A 17566-nucleotide genomic window follows, 5' to 3' on the forward strand; every position below is an offset into this window, starting at 1 on the left:
TTTTAATTTGATTTCTAGAAATCTGGAATACAAAAATCTTAATCCAGAAGCGCCTTTAAGGTAACTGTGGGCTTCTGATGAAATATTTAATGCTTAAATAAGAGACACAGCAATCTACTGAAATAATATTTTCTTGGTATTTGGTTAACATTGCACAGAGGGAGGTTTTGGCGATTGAGAGCTGCTGCAGATAAAACTTATGGGATCCCTAAAACGTGTTTGCATACATATATATGTATGCTATAAAGTGAAATAGGACTTCACTATAACAAAATCTTATGCATTCATAATATGGGATTTAATGCTTAACTTCTTGAGAACTTGAGTTAATAATTTTATTTCAAAGTAAAGTGTATCTCAACTCTAAGGAGCATAATATCATATTTCTAAAGTTGCTTCTTACCCCTTTAAAAAAAACAGAGAAATTTTTTAAATGACTCGGAAACAGGAGTAATTAAAGTATTATCCAGACAGTTTACTTCAATTGGGAAAGTTGATAATATTCCTGTTGGAGCCTAGTACTTGACGAATTTTTATGCGTCGCTATACTGCCTATTTATTAAACATACTGAATATTTATTGGCTATACTGAATGGCTGAAATGAAATTTTGTATCTTCTTTAAATACGGTAACTGTTAAAATCTATGCTTATACTTACTTCATTCTCATACATTACTTTTATTCTTCCCACATTGATTGATATCTTGTAAACAGTCTTGAATCAAAAAATATTTTTAAGTTTTACGTGTTATTCATGCATTCTTTATTTCTAAAAACAAATTTTGCAATCATAGTGTTAGAAATAACATTTAAAAAATGTAAAAGATACTTTCATATTTTTTTATTTTGGAATTATTTTTTATTTTGGTATTTTCATATTTTTTTATTTTGGAATTAGTTTTTATTTTGGCATTTTCATATTTTATATTTTGGAATTATTTTTTATTTTGACATTTTCATATTTTCGAACCTATGCATTTGATTGTATTCCTCAATAGTTAAATATTTCGTTGTATTTGCTTCTAAACTTACATTGAATAATCATCATTCAAATCGTTTAGCTGTATTTTCTGGGGAATTAGTTAATCTGACCCATTAAATAGTGTAAACACAAGTGTTGCTGTGGTTTGTTAGTAGGTTTGTTTGTGGTGTGTTAGTAATCCCGTATCTGCAAAATAGTGCTTCATATTATATTGACTTTAGTGCCATTTCATATTGATTTATTTTTCACAAAGGTATAGCTTCCATTATAGTTATTTTCTTTTTCCTATTTTCTAGCACAGATGTCAGACAGGAGCACTTTTTCATGATTATAATCGATTTTTAACGCGAGTACAACATATGCTCTTCCCAGCCATCTTAGTCTCAGATAATCTTCTGCTGTTAAAGCATTTTCACGCGTCTCTAGCTTTCCATAAAAAAAATTTCTTGAAATGAAGGGATGTCAAAAAATAGAAGTTTTGCGTAAGCATAAATGTCGAAGAAGAGAATTGCAGCTTTCCGCAGAAAATTTCTTGAATAAATTTAAAGACATAAATAAGGGCTTTAAAAAAAAAGATTAAAATGTAGTGAGAGATTGTGAAATTATCATCTTAAAATTAGCTAGTTGTATAATGAAAAACCGAAACAAAAGCTTCTATTTGAATTAACAGTTCTTGTTTTAATCTGGTTTTTCTACAATTCTTTTGCAGTGAAACAACCCCCGTTGCTCAAGAGTTTACATTTAATTCAACAAGAAATGAAAGGCGACTATGTCAATAGTTTTATGCTTTAAACAGTACGGCTGATGGCTTTGTAAGGAATTTTCTCCTTCCTTAGCGCGAGCCATCGCAGTGTAATGGAATATCTAATGTAATATCTAATGTGTATCTGTAACCCTGAGTACTTTCCGGATATGTACTACGTAGAATGAAGATGAATGTCCTTCAGCTGATATCTGGGTACAAAGTGAAATGTAACTCTACTTCTATCCAATAAATCTCTTATGTTTTCATTGTTGAAATTAATAAGTAACGGTTCTGTTTAGGTGAAAATCTTTTGAGTAAAATACATTTATATGGTTTACGCTCTTTTGAAACTGCATGACAGAGTTATAATACAAATTCTTAATTAATTTAGATTTCGATATGGAAAGCTTTCTGCAAAAACTCTTATTCTTTTCAGGGAACATAAGCCAAAGACACTGTTCTTTTAATTCTATTCATTTCTAGACTCTAAAATTGGTCGTGCGAAAGACTTGCGTTATATACAAGGTGTTTCAAACGACAAGATTTTCTCGGTTGCAAAATTTTTACTTCTCACAATATATAAATATTTCATATATGCTATGATGGAGGGGGGAAATGCGTTTATACGTTCATTTGGATTTAGTGTGTTATATACGACTACCTTCTAAATAGAAGGGATGGCTTTGTAGAAGATTTTGTAAGGAAAAGTGGCTCGCATTCACGTTACTCAGATGCAAGTAGCAGTGGGCGGAACACCCATTGGTAGTAAAGTCCAGCCTCACTAACTGAACAGTTCCATAGCAGTTTTGAAAGAGAGAACCCAGGGGGCGGTATGAAAGTCTCCCATCCCTTTTCCCCTACCATCAACCTCTCGACCGAACTTTCGGCTCACCATGTATTTTAAGTGCCTTATTACCGCACAGACACTATACGCTTACAAACATCAATGCATTCTCCAGAATTCGAACCTGGACCTCATGGTACGATAACAAGCGTCACTAACTACTATACTGGCTGGGCGCCATTCACGTTACACATGAGGAAAACTACGAAACTCCTAGTTGTCATCCTGTCAGGATTTTAGGAAACAGGAAATCCAGGTTCTCTCTCTGGGATTCGAACCGCAGATCATCATCTTGCCAGAAGAATGTACTAACCATTTACTTTTCAAGATCAAGCATGGGGGAATGAGATAATTTTGTACAACACAGAGCTATCTAAATAGCTGGGAAGTTTAAAATGGGAATATCAAGTAACTGCATTATAAAACTAGTTTTCTTTCTTTCTTTCTTTTTTTTTTTTGTTTGATTTGTTTTGTTTGTTAATGTTGTTGTTGTTGTTATTGTTGTTGTTGTATCGCTATGCCATGTAAATAAGTTGAATCTCATTGACAAGTGATATTTTAACATTACCGCTTATCTTGAAAATCAACTAGAAAAAAGTTAACGCATGTAGAATAGAAAGGAACTTCAATTCTGTAATAAAAGGCTGCTGAAATAACTGCAACCGTAAACGACAACAACCAAAGTTATAATTACATTGTCTATCAGACTGCAGCAATACTAACCACCAGTGACGGGCTTTCGTACTTGCGTCCTCAGGCATACAGAACCTTGCATTCTAAACACAAAACACCATATTAATTCTGCAGTTTTTTACTTCCTTGTACGAAGTAAAGGAAGCATTTTAATCTCGAAAAATTCCGGGTATCATGTTTCAATGAAAATAATATATTTTGACCGCTCTCGAATCCATTTGAACGATGTTGTTGCGTGACACGTGTACGTACGGACAGAATAAAGGAGTCTTTTTTTTTTTTTTTTTTTTTTTCAAAACGTATTACAAAATGGGCTTAACATGGATTCAGAAGAGATTTGTTTTGTGACGTCTGTAGGTACGTACGTATGTATGTATCTCGCATAAATCAAAAACTAGTAGACTCAGAACGTTGAAATTTTGTAAGACTGCTATAACATGCAGCTGTGCACCTCCCTTTTTGGTTGCAATCGGCCTCACCAAACGTATATAAATATAAATATATGTGTAAGATAAAAATATGTGAATCAAAATTATAATTTAAACTAACGGTAAACTCTCTAATTCTCCCTCTGTATTCTAAAAATCGTAATAACTTCTCTGCATTGCGTCATTTCAATATCATTCCCTTTTGCATGGCCTGCGCAGCGCTGATGACATAATAATTGGAAAGTGAAACTTTTTAACTCAAACCAAAACTTTTCTCTTCGTGTGCTTCCATATTCCATAAGTAAGCACTTCAGCTTCGCTCTTTACCCTGCTTGGACGCAATTTCGCTGGCATTCTTCCTATCGCAATAATATCAAAAATGTAAATGTTCTTGAATAGACACACTAGAGTGCCAAGTGATTGTGGCCCCAAAAATCAATTGCAAATAAAAATGGAATTAAAATCGCCTCGACTGACAAGTTTCTTAGGTATTACGAACTCAATATATAAGTAAGCTGGATATAAGTAAGCAATAAAAGTGCTCCGTCTTTTCCTTTCTATTATTTCATATATGTATATAAATTGCATAATTAATCATATATGTATATAACTTGCATAAGTAATCATATATGTATTAAATTAGGGTGCTATGGCCACCCTAAAGGTCTCATTGACGTACAGGTCCTTTAATATCACACGTTATTTTATTTAACGAATTACTAAATTTAACTGTTATTATTTTATTAATCATTTTAGATCTGACCTATAATTGTTATGTTCCTCTTTAGGCAAAGATTTTTGAATAAATAACATCTGTTGCTTTTAAAATATGTGCTTCACTTAAGAATATATCTTGACTTGAACTCGTGATTATTCAAATAGGAAGAAATTTTTACGGCATTTTAAAATTAAGAAAAATACTTGAATACTAGCTTCTTGACAATTTAAGTTTGTTCAAATAACATTATTTTAAAACAAAAATACAAAAGCTGCAGGTCTACGTGCAGTCTCACAATGAGAACTAATGTGAAAAAAAAAAGTCGTTAGGTCACAAAATCTGAAAATGCATTAATATTTTCCTTTTATAAATAGCATAAGGATATAAAATTGTGATTATTAAATTGATGAAAACATTATAAGTTAATTTTAAATAATGCACTTCAGTTTCATTTCTCTTTAGCGTTCTTCATTTTCTGTGCTTTCTTCCGTAATACTTCGATTTTCATTCTGCTCTTTTTTCAAATAAGTTTGTTATTTTATTAGTTATTTCGTTATTCTAGCTTTCTCTGTTATTTTATTTTCTAATTTTCTCTTCTTACATTCGCATAAATTGTAATATAAAGTGTGGGCGAAATATTTATGAAATTTTCTCTAGAACAGTCAGCATCTTTCGAAGGAAGGATCAGTGTTTAGAAAACAGAAGTCCACTGTTTCGATTATGTTTATGTTTTCTTATGAGCACTTTAGAGAAAAAAAATTCGAACTTCGGTTTTTTTTTTTTTTTTTTTTTTTTTTTTTTTTTTTTAACTATAGTCTTCATAATTAATTTGGTCTGTTTCAGATGCTATTTGCTGCAAATCAATTTCAGAAACCTGTTTTACCCATAATTCTTATTTATTGTCAAAAATTACAAACTGATTTTCAAATTTCACAGATTTTGATCATTCTATTTTTATTTTACACAAATTTATTTTAAATTTTCATTTACTATTATTTATTTGCTTAAATTTTTTACTTTGATATCAAAAAATTGGATTTTTAACTTTTTGGGGGGGCCATTTTTGCAGGCTGAAATTATATGAAGTTTGAAAATTACCTCTAATTTTAATAATTTTTCTAGAATAAAATTTTTTTAATCAATTACACGTGAAAACGAAAACATTTTATTTTGTATCAATAGAATTGAATTTATTTATAAATTTATTTTAATATTTAATTTTTTTAAACGAACTTTACAGAAATACCCTATTACAGGAGCTTTCTATATGTTTTATCATCAAGACGAAAATAACCTAGAATAAATACTATTAAAACTTCGGATGCAGTTTCGGTTTCTCTACCGAATACAAAATATAATCCAAGCTTCAGTACTCCAAATTAATGCTTTGTGCTGCCATCTATTGGCAGTAAAATAAAATATATCCGTATTACATTCAATCGTAATATTCAAGAGAAACTGTTATAACTAATCCTTTACTAGCTCCCTCGCAAATTCTCCTCATTCTAAAAATTAAGAGCTAAAATTCAGGATCGGAGCAAAATTGCGTGCGCAAGTATTGCAACTTATAATTGTACTTTGTTCTGTTCAACATCATGCTTTCTGCAGAACTCTGATAAGAAAAAGGTTTCGAATTACTGTTTAGAATCTTTATAAAAGTTTAAAATTATCTGATATTTATGAAAATTATATAATCAGGGCCTTCTTTCATGTGATGTTATCGTAAATATTCGTTATCGTCATAACGTATTAAACTATAGGTTTCAAATTAACTGTAATAAAATTTAAAACTACCTACATTAATCATAAAAGGTAACTTCAGTCATAAAAGGTAAATCATAAATCTTCATATGCGATACCTTTGTAGAGTATTCAGGGCTTAATTTCTAAAATTAGAAATGCCAGAGCCTTATAGAAGACTATCAGGAAGGAAACAATAAATAAATAGAATAACTAAAAACTAAAATAATTATATAATTCAATTAAAATTAAAAGAAATGTAAAGAGCTAAATAGAGATTTCATAAATTATTAAATTAATTCTAAATAGTTAATTAAAAAATAAATTATCGGACCTCGTCACAGTTTGGGCTCCGACTGGAATTACAAATCCACTCAGCTAAGTACTGCGGCCGATTTCTGTTTAAATTTAAGCCCTGATTATACATACAATGTACTATATCAAGTATGATAGACACAAAAACCTTTCTTTTTTTCAGCACACCAATAAAAAATGATAAAAACCATTAAAGCTTCACAAAGAAGAATAGTAAGAACTGTAGAAATAGTATCAGGATTATGGAAGGAAATTTGAACCGAAAAGTGTAGCTTTGAAAATAAAGAGGGAAGAATCCAAGATTTTCTGATCGCGATGTCCTATCGATATAATTCTAGACATCAAGCAGAAATTTTTCCTGTATACGTTCCGATAACAACGTTAGAATAAACGTAAGACGTCTCTATACAAGTGACAGCAGTGATCCGCCGCGTTTGGTTATACCGTTTCGAAAAGTGTGCAGGAGCTCGGCAGTAGGAAGTCATTATCGTGGCACGTGCATGACTAGGGTGATGTCTTTTAGTCCTTTCAGGAACGAAAAATTTACCGTCACCCATAAAGTCATTGCATTTTCTGGAAAATAAGCCTTCGGCATATGGATGGGGCGTTTCTTTCCTTAAAAGTCTCAACCTGTCTCCAAGGTTTGTGTCAGAGGGAAAGATAAGCCTATATTCAGAAGTTCGAATCGATTTTTAATTAATATTTATTACTAAAATAAAATTTGTTTGCTGAAATTGTGGTTAATTTACATAAAAGAAATGCCGGAGCCCTTTTATTTAAGGCTCCGTGCCCTCCGACTAAAATTCTGATTTATCTTAAAAACTGAGAAATACCGGAGTCGGGCTCCGGTGTTCTCCGGCGCAGTTTAAGCTCTGACATTGATAATCATTTATAAAGTGTTAATCATTTATAAAACGTTATTTCATTTCTAGTTCCTATGTTCAAAGGATGCTGCGGTGAAAAGTTTGAATATTGTATCATTAATCCTTTTGTGAGCAAATTGCGTTATTTCTATCCTATTTATTCATTTGTAGTTCAAATCAGCTTGTATTAAACATTTTCAGAGTTTATTAAGACACTACTTGAGCCTCTTTCCTTCTCACCCTGTTCTATCAAGATTTTTATTTAATGTCAAGAATTCCAGCCTGTCAGCTTTTTTCCTTATTATTTGCTTTTCATTTTCCTTTCCCCTCCCAAAAACATTTGATTGATATCAGAAATTTATTCTGCTTTTCTACTTGAATCCAGCTCTTCTTTGAAAGCTGAAATGAATTACAATTATGAATCAGGGATTAAATTCAGCCTCTGCTTACTGCTGTCCAACATCTGTGCTTCTCAGTTTTTGAAGGAAATCTTAATTCCTTCTGGAACTACAAGTAACATTAATACTCGGTTGTATACTTGAATACAATATAAGCAAAATATTCTGTTTCTAATGTAGCACTTCTTTTAACAGTTGGTAAAACGGTCATTGAAGCGGCAAGACTTAAATACCTGAAAAACAAATTTCCCATTTCGAAATGCTATTTCTTCCAAAAGAGAAATGTTTCTGGGCTTTGCTTATCCGATCAAGAAGATTTTGAATGAATTAAAAACTAGAATAATGAAACAATTTTATCTGACTGTGAATAACACTGTTGAACACTTTTTGTGCATTCTTGTTGTAACCATACTTTATTATTATTAATTTAGTTACCTTTCATTTATTTCCTTTTTAATTTCTGCTTTTTTTAAGATGCATTTTCTAAATTTAATTTATTGTTTTTCTTATTATCATTAAATTCATTAATATATAATTTTTGTTTATATTTTAACATTTTACTTAATTTTAATTATGAATTATTTGTTGCTTTAATTTAATTTAATTTGAATTATTTGTTAGCCTTTAATTTATAAATTTTCCTTCGCCATTTCTGACAATTTTACACAAAAATAAGAAGTACTTTCGGTACTTCTTATTTTAGAATTTAAACCCTGATCTAAATGTTTAAGAAATGGAATTCGTTGCACATTGTTTTAAAAAAATCAGAGTAGTTGAGAAAAAGTAACTCAAAGAATGAGATAAAGAGCTGCAGAAGAGATCATTGCCATAAAGCCTCCGAAATTCTGAAATATCTGACGACAGAAGAGAGTAATGCATAATGAAAAATAACATGACACATTGGCGTACACATGACTATTATTAATATACATTTGGCGCAGATGTTTCATTCCTTTCTCGTCTGATACATTTCTTTAAAAAAAAAAAAAAAAAAAAAAAAAAAAAAAAAATCTGCGTTATTTCTAATTTTGCTTTCAGGTATTATGTTAATCGTCGATACGCGTAACATTTTCTGGCATTTTTTCTGTTTTCTTTTCTACTTGAAACATAACAGAGGAAATTATCTAGTCTTATTAAGAAATTTACTGATGTATTTGCGGAAGGGGTTGTCCCATCACCAGCCGAGTGGTAAAAACCACTGAATGGCGGTAGTTAGACTAACCTTAAATTTCGGCAAACGGGCTGACTGCGCGGGAAGGCTTTCCTGTTCCTAACATGAATACGAGCCAGTTTCCCTAAAATTGTCCTCCACGAAGGCATCTTCACTTAAGCTGAGATAGCTCTTATGTGTTTTGCCGTTAACCGATCAACATGTAACTGAAGACAATATTGTACATTATTTTTCAACATAAAGGGAGTATAAAATTGGGCGATTACTTAAATTGCTTTCCTAGTTCAAAATTAGTTAGATAAGTTAACAAACAACTCCTCAGCTGTTCACAATAGAATATTTAAATGCGTAACTTGTAATAATTTTCAAATAATTCTTGTAACCAATTCTTGTATTAATTTCTAATATCAAATTTTAGAGTTAGATATTCAGATTCCTAAATGCCTTTTGTATACTGTATGCATCACAGAAAATTTTGTTTAATCAAGTGATATACAATCTGTGCGTTTTGGATAACAAATTTCAGCATTTAATTCATGAAATAAATTTGGGTGATGTGCCTGCTTTCTTACTGATGCTCTAAAATAACTATCAAAATTGTTGTAATTGCTGTAAAAAGAAAAAGTTTGCACAACTAAGAATTTTTACTCTGCTGCTCTTCTAGCACAATGCACGATCAATAATAACCTTACTAATAAACCTGCATAGCCCCATGACCTTGCGGTTTGAAGTATTGAATTTTGGAGTGGAAAGACCGTCCTACTTTAACTAAGCTAGCAGCTTTCAAGGATCAATTCTCCGCATGAAAGTTTCAGCTGATACCAGACGCGGAATAATCTAACTACTTGTGATACTCCTTCATGCGACTGTATTAAAACAACAAAAAAGTAGCATAATTTAATCAAAACGTGTGCTGTGATGTTTATATCTTTTGGGTAAAATTTCTTATATTTTTTACTTATTTTCACAGAATGTCGAAAATAAAAAGAGGAAATTAACCGAAATGAAAGAGTTAATATAGTCTCCTAAGTGAATTTATTCGGGATAAACAGTGTAGGGACAGTAGGGTTATTTTGACGCAGGAGAGATGAAAAATGAGCAATGACTCGACCCACGGAGACCATCCCCAAACTCGACCCACGGACCTCTCGAATATGCGCCGAGTGTGCAGACCATTACACCCTGAAGGCATGCTAAGAAGGCGAGAGAAATACCTTATATACTCCGCCTTTTAAAGGACGACAAGGGATTAGGAGACTCAGTCGCCAATCATCATCCACCACGTTTTTTAGTTCGGGCGCCACTGGAGAGACATTAGGTTATTTCGAAACAGGAGAGATGAAAAATGAGCAGTACCCTCGCCGGGACTCGAACCTCGGATCTCTCAAATACACGCCGAGCGTGCTCACCATTACACCACGAAGGCATGCTAAGAAGGCAGGAGAAATACCTTATAACAGAATGTTTATTTTATTAAGACTAGGCAGTTATCAAACAAAGAGAGAACTTTTCTTATTCGCATTATTTCTTTCGCATCGCAGTCCTTTGAAGAAAAAAAAAAGGAGAGTGCTTTTAGAATGGATTACATATAGGTTTACTGCATAACCAGTGATATCGTTGTCTAAAATAAATATATTTCTGATGATTCAGGAACATACGCATATATCATACATTTTCGATGATTCAAAAATAATACAAATTTCTCGAAACAGCCGACTCATTTCATGACTAAGAATAAAATCTGAAATTCTTGATTAAATCTGCCCGAGAATATTGTCATCTGTGACCATTTTCATTTCAGCTGTTTCACTTTGGTTAAAAGATGAAAGAAAACATTTAAAAAAATGATAATGCTTTCAACTCATTAAAGAAAAAATATAAAAATAAATCCAGGAATTAAAACCTCGAAATGCACGTGTATACATGTGTACATATACTGGGTGACTCGCAAATATCTGGCAAAGATATAAAAATAGTTTTGCACTGGGTGAAAAATTATACCAAGAGAAATTCTATTCTCATTTAAGAAAGTATAGGAATTAGTACTCCATCAACTCAAATGGAATCAGAAATAAATCTTAAAATTTTTAAACTACAATGAAATAAGAATCTATAACCAATTGCTGTTATGAAATTTCTGTACTCCATTTCTATTGTCTTCATATAAATGCATTGATTAGCTCCATTTAACCAATTTAGTTCAAGAGCATGCGCATGAAACTATTATGGATTAACAGCATTTCTGAAAATGGCTGGGGTTTTACCGTTCTCTAAAAATCATGAAATCTATAGTCATTCCGTTTAACATAGTCATCCGACAACTGAGGCAATCTTTATTAGGAAACTTAGCTCGAAAATAATCCTATCCAATAATAGGACATAAGTTATTTTCGCTTGTTTGAGGCAGCATGTGGAAATTCTCATTCTGAGTGTCTGAGCAATTCTTTGAGCCTATAACTTTGTAACATTAACAAGTAAATAACTAACGTTAATTTCATAATAAAACATTTTTAGGTCTTTTATTTCTACCTCACTTCCATTTTAACTTTTATTTTCCCTCTTCAATAAGAAAGAGACACATACGGATCCTGATGTATTCTTCTGTAAGTAAGAGAGAGAGAGCATAAAGTAAACGTATCATTCGGCTTGCAATCCAAATCGTTGTTGCTTTATCTGAGGTTGGTATGTCTTACTTTGCATAATTTGTGAATTAAATTTTACTGTCTTATAAAATATTTTCTTCCTCCTTCCAGCATGCCTTCGTGGTGCAAAGGTAGCACACTCGGCGCGTATTCCAGAGGTCCAGGTTCGAGTCCTGGCGAGAGCATTGCTCATTTTTCATATCTTTTGCTTCAAAATAAGCTAATGTCTTTACAGCTTTTATCCACGCTTTCTAAGAGGAATTCTCATTTCTAGTGTTTGAGCAATTTAATTGCCTATAACTTTCTAATATTGACATGGAGGTGACTAATATTAATTTAATATTAAAAAATTTTTTGATCTTTTATTTCTACTCATTTTCTTAACCTTCATTCTCTCTTAAGTAAGAGACACATATGGGTCTTGATCATTCTTCCGTAAGTAAGAGAAAAAGAGTACAAAGTAAACGTATTATTCAGCTCGCAATGCATATCATTGTTGCTTTATTTGAGACTGGTATGTCTTACTTTGTGTAATTTGTGAATCTCTGTTTAGGCTGTTTAAAGATCGGGTTATGGTATTTAGAGTTCTATAATACCCGCATTTCAAGTAATTGTGGTAAGGTGTTGGAAACAGGGTCGCTTTATCTGATTTATTATCAGAAATTTAAGGACAAATGAAGCATGTGTCTTGGAACGCCACTTACAGAGACTCCAGATCCTTCTTTAATATTTAAAATGTGTGAAGCTTTTCAATAATTTTTTGCAATTTTTAGTTCAAAAAATATAGCATTAGAAATAAAGGCAAAATTTCAGATTTTTGTGTTTCAGTTTTTATAGCTTTCTTCAAAACTCAAACGTTGAATAAACTGGCCTTGTACTCTCATCAGCGATTGATTTTATTCACTGAAGCTGTAATTTGTAAATTAACAGTAATGGCCCATCTAATCTCTGTTTTGCATGACTAGCACGTTTGAAGCTCATGATGTCACGAGAATATGAAGATTTGTTGATTATTATAAGTTTGTGTTATCATATATAAGCTGCATATATTGTTCTATACTCGATTATTAAACTGATAAACAGTTTAATGTTTTACCTGTATCTGTGATTTACTTAACTGAGATCAGCGATAAAGCCAGTAAGAATTTTAAAGTTTTCCATCTTAGTCAAGAGGAAATAAATATTTTTTATACAGCGCATAGTAAGCTGAAATTATGAAAAACGAAATATACAGAAAAGTGAAATGTAATTTTTTTATTTAAATAACTTTAAATTAAAATATAATACAATAGAATCTTTATTAACCGGAGTTCTGTAAACCGAAGTCTCTATTTACAGAGCCGAGAAGCAATTTAAAGAAATAATTGGAAAAATACGGTAACTTTAGAAAGGAAAATTAAACGAAAGTTTGTGAAATTCACAAATTCTCTTATGAGTGAGGTATCATTTAATGGCCTTTTTTTGTGTTTTACGATAAAAGATGGGGCTTACTTGTGTTAAAGACGGAAATAACGCTAAAACAGTCACACACCAAAGGACAATAAATTCATAGGCATGATTTCAAAGGATAAAAGTATGCGAAGACTTCACTCAACATGACGTTTCGAAATGGATAAATATTTAAAAAAGGAAATGAAATTCCCGCAAGTTTTGAGGGGGTTGAGACCTTCGCGCCTTAAGAATACCTGAGGAAATATATGAATGGCGATGAAACGAAAACGGACAATACGGAAATTAGTCATGCTAAAGCTTTAAGCAAAGCGGTCGTGCGTTCGCTTACAGGTTAACCTTTTGGGTACATTTGACGAGTGAGTCTCGTCATCTGCTTAATTGAACGAAGTTACGGTGAACGAGTCTGACTCGTCCACCGTAATCAGTGTTGTAACTAAAATGTTGTTTCAAAAATATATTTATATCACCAATATAAGTATATTTCAAATAAAATATATTACTTTTACATATTAATCCATATAGCGACAAATTAAAACCGTCCCATGGACAAAAATCTTCAAATGATTCAGTACTCAAAGGGTTAATAGTACCATCATAAACAAGGAAGTAAAAAAGGTAATAGATTTTTCAAAAAAAAAAACAGTTAATATCTCATAAAATACATGTAAAAAATTTCGCAAAATACCATTATTGCAAAAATTTTGGTGGAGTTTGTTTATTCCAGCTTTATCATGAAATAAAACCTTGCGTGAATTATTTGTTTAGCTGAAGAAACTAAGTTGTATTTACTAATAAAAGAGTTGGTTAAAATGTTTAACTGTATAAATAGTGCACTTTTTTCCAGACTTTGAAATAAACAATGTCAGAAAAACCTTTTTGAAAGAGAAATTGGCTTATTTTTAGAATTGTAAATAAACAATTTCAGAAAAACCTTTTCGAGAAAGAAATTGGCATGGTTTAAAATTTAGTGCCTATTAAGGTTTTCGCTTTATCCGAGAGGAACAAAGTCGCAATTACCTCGGATAATCGAGGTCTCGCTGTAATTATTACGTTATTTCACGAAATACTTTACATCAGTGACCTCTGCTGCACTAAAAATAGAAAAGCAGGATTTTGCCTCTGGCCTCCAGTTTTCTAAATCTTAGAAAGTATTAATGGACAGTATTTTGCGCTCACTCAAAATAGTGCTTGTCTGTTAAAATAAAAAATATTGGATTAAATAATTTTACATTGTCACATATAATTTAATTAACAGAGAGGTATTTCAGAAAGGTAGTTAGTTCATCAAACAGAAATCAAGGAAAATCTTTTATCTTAGATTGTATTCTTTTGTAGATAAATAAGTAACTTCCTGTTAGTAGGATTGATATTTCAAATCAGATTAAGCACTGAATATAAAACATGAAAAAAGACAAGAAATAATCCAGATTCCTTGGGAAAACTAAGAGAAAAGTGATGTTTAGCTCACTAAGAGACTTTTTGAGCAAACATAAACTCGATATTTTCAGCTTAAATTGATTTGTTTAAAGAAAAAACACTCGTGTAAGAAATAAAATATCATTCAGGAAACTTCTACTTTAAAAACAAGTAAAATGTCAAAAGAACACCTGGAACAAGAGCAAAAGTTATTGGTTCGGAAAATCGATTGAGAAAGAGGAAAAAGATTTCTTTTATCCTCTCTTGAGGTCAAAATATATTACTCAAGTATAAATGTATACATGCACTTTCGAAATTTCTGAAACATGATGAAAATTTCACTCTGATTAATTAACAATAAAAGTGGTTTCTGATTGTTATATTTCTTATATTTACGTATCTTTAGCGATATATTTCGACTTTTTCCTAAGTTACGATAGTCATAATTATTGGTGACATAATTTTACCTTTCTGTGCCTGTAATAATAAAATTATTTCATTACAAAATAGGATATGTAGTTATATAATGATTAATAATGACTGTATAAACATAGTACAATTGAAAAATAATGCCGTATTCAAAAAGCTTCTGGCAAATCCTTGTAGCGCAGTTCCGTTTGAAAAACAAAATTTATTACCTAATCATCTTCTAGTTGACATCTCTCGGAACGACTACACTCGCTCCAGCGCTCCTTAACATTCCAGGAAGCATTGACAGAATGCCTGCTTTGGTATCTCTCATAGATTCGTTATCACATCGTTTTGTGTAGCTTGAATTGTCTGTGTTCGTCGTCAGAATCATCTTGGTATAAGAAAACAACTGGGGTAGACATTGAGAAAACTGGAAAATGAAGTATTTGGCGACATGATAGGCATCTGTTTCTGATCAAAGAAACCCAAGCGTCTTTGCTCAAATGCCCTTTGTTCAAAATGCCGCATTGCTTCAAATGTTTTCAAAAGTTGCTTTGCACAGCAACACGAACTATATTGTCCTGAATGATGCCATAGAGTTCAACAAGTTGTTTTGCGATAAACTAGTTGCTGGCATGGTCGGCTCAGGCAAACTCGAAGAGTTTCGCAAAAACGGGTACCCGCGTGAAGTCACTATCCCGGCGTAATGCTTCCGACTTTCGAATGTTTGTAGTTTCGAACAGTTTGTAGTACATGTCGATGCAAATGAAAGTTTAGAGCAGTAATAAAAGTCTGGAAGAGTACATAAATGAGTCGAACAGAAACACCCCTGTAGGTGCGGGCCATGACGAAGGTAAGTGCGCATGATAAGCAATTGGCATGGAGAGAAGAAAAACAAAAAAGTGCGTAAAGCTCACTGAATATGAGAGTCCTCGTGGGAAGTTAACAATAGAGTCCTCGTAGGAAGTTAATAGTAGTAAGTAACATAAAGTAACATTGAATATAAAGCATAATGAAAAGTAAAATATATACAATACATACAAGTCAAACATTTACAAAAAAAACAGCAACACCAGAAAACAATCAGTATGAAATAGTGTATAGATATATTTAAGTTGTGACAATCAGGTGAATGCGTAAATTAAAAAGACAGTTACTGATCGAGGTACCTGAGGACCGCAAGCGGTCGTTTTCTATTTCTTTCAGTGTTATAGTCGTAATTAAGCACTGGAATAGTGCTGTTGTTGACATTTGGAATATTTTTATAGAATGTTTCAGCAAGGTTAGCAAAATGAACAAGCAATTGGCATGGAGAGAAGGTGGCATCTCAAGCTCTTGGTTGAACTGCCGAGTTTCTGATGAACCATCGACAGTTTGCCGATTGTCTAAGTAATATATTTTACAGTGTTTGAAGTTTCTTAACATTAGTAATACTAGCGTATCCCCAAACAGTACAGGCATATGAGAGTGTTTTTGTATTCATTGCTATTCTCACAGTTTTAAATCACTTTGAAGCGATATGGATAACACACTTAAAAAATGGAATACCGAGTACAGTAACAGTAATGTATTTTATTACTATTAATTACAAAACAATAATAAAAATTTCGAATTTGGTTTTAAGTTCTAAACCCAGAATATCAGCATCTTAATATACTGGAATTAATTTGGCTAAAATTTTTATGATTCCTTAATTCTAGAATTAGGAAACATTTTTGATTTAATTCATCTTAATTTATCTTACGCATTTGCTAGTGTGCGTTTAAAGTGGTAAAGATGGATAGAATGCTGAGAATCCTTTGCGCTTGGATAATTTATTTCTTCTTTCTTTTTAACATATTGGAAAGAATGGGTGCATCGAAATTATTTTTGACTAGGTATTTCTGAGTGATGTGATTTTCTAGCTAATTTCTCAACAGTTTCATTTTTAGGAATTTTCTGTTAAAAGAGGGGTCTTCTATTCACAGTCAGTTGAGTTCAAACTATCTTTATGATACAAAGCAGCAAATCAAGGCATCCATTCTATATTTTGTTCTAATAAACCCAAAAGTTTATTCTAGAATACCTAACTATTTATTTGATTTTGTCAGAGGGTGTAAGAAGTATTGTACTTGGCAGGCTTGCGGAATGTTAAACTTTAGGATCAAAGAAACTTGTAGTATATAAGTGCCTATACTAGTAGAGAAAGCTTATATAGAATACTGAACAAAAATCATCCTTCAGTGTTGAAAATACGATAATAATTTACGAATTTCATTTCTATTATCTGAAGACTCGTATAGTAATTATAATCATACAATATATCAGAGTCTGCGAGATTAATAAGTGGTGAAATTCTATAAAATAAGGCAATCTGTAGAATTAATAAAAAATTCTGGCAATATAAACTGACATATTCATTAGAAACGAAATCGCACATGGAAGATAATCTTTTGACAAACGTATTGCTTACCAAAGGATAAAGTTTTCTGTAAAGGATGGTATTTCCTGTACATATTATTTCGATGATTATAAAATATAAATGATAAAAGAATTAGAATGAAAAATGAGGCTGTTATCTGCTTTTTAATTACTTGAATTCCTGTTGAATTCCATATTGTTTGAATCTGGACTAAGACCGTTTTATGTTTGGCTTTGTGCTGCCCAGACGGTATTGTGGTTAAAGTCGCCAGATTGCGATACCGAAGGCCCAGGTTCGAACACCGGAGAAAGCATTCGATGTAAAATTGTGTGTCTCTTCATAGGAG

General features: G+C 31.9%; 1 protein-coding gene across 2 annotated transcripts in view; it reads left to right on the top strand.

Annotated features, from left to right (window-relative positions):
• LOC118197004 (uncharacterized) overlaps positions 1-17566 on the top strand; it is a 572804-nt gene that overhangs the window by 544231 nt on the left and 11007 nt on the right. The window lies entirely within an intron of this gene.

This window comes from Stegodyphus dumicola, chromosome X1 (assembly GCF_044657685.1).
Source record: "Stegodyphus dumicola isolate Sdum_Otavi_A_Nest chromosome X1, ASM4465768v1".
Classification (NCBI taxonomy): Eukaryota; Metazoa; Arthropoda; class Arachnida; order Araneae; family Eresidae; genus Stegodyphus; species Stegodyphus dumicola.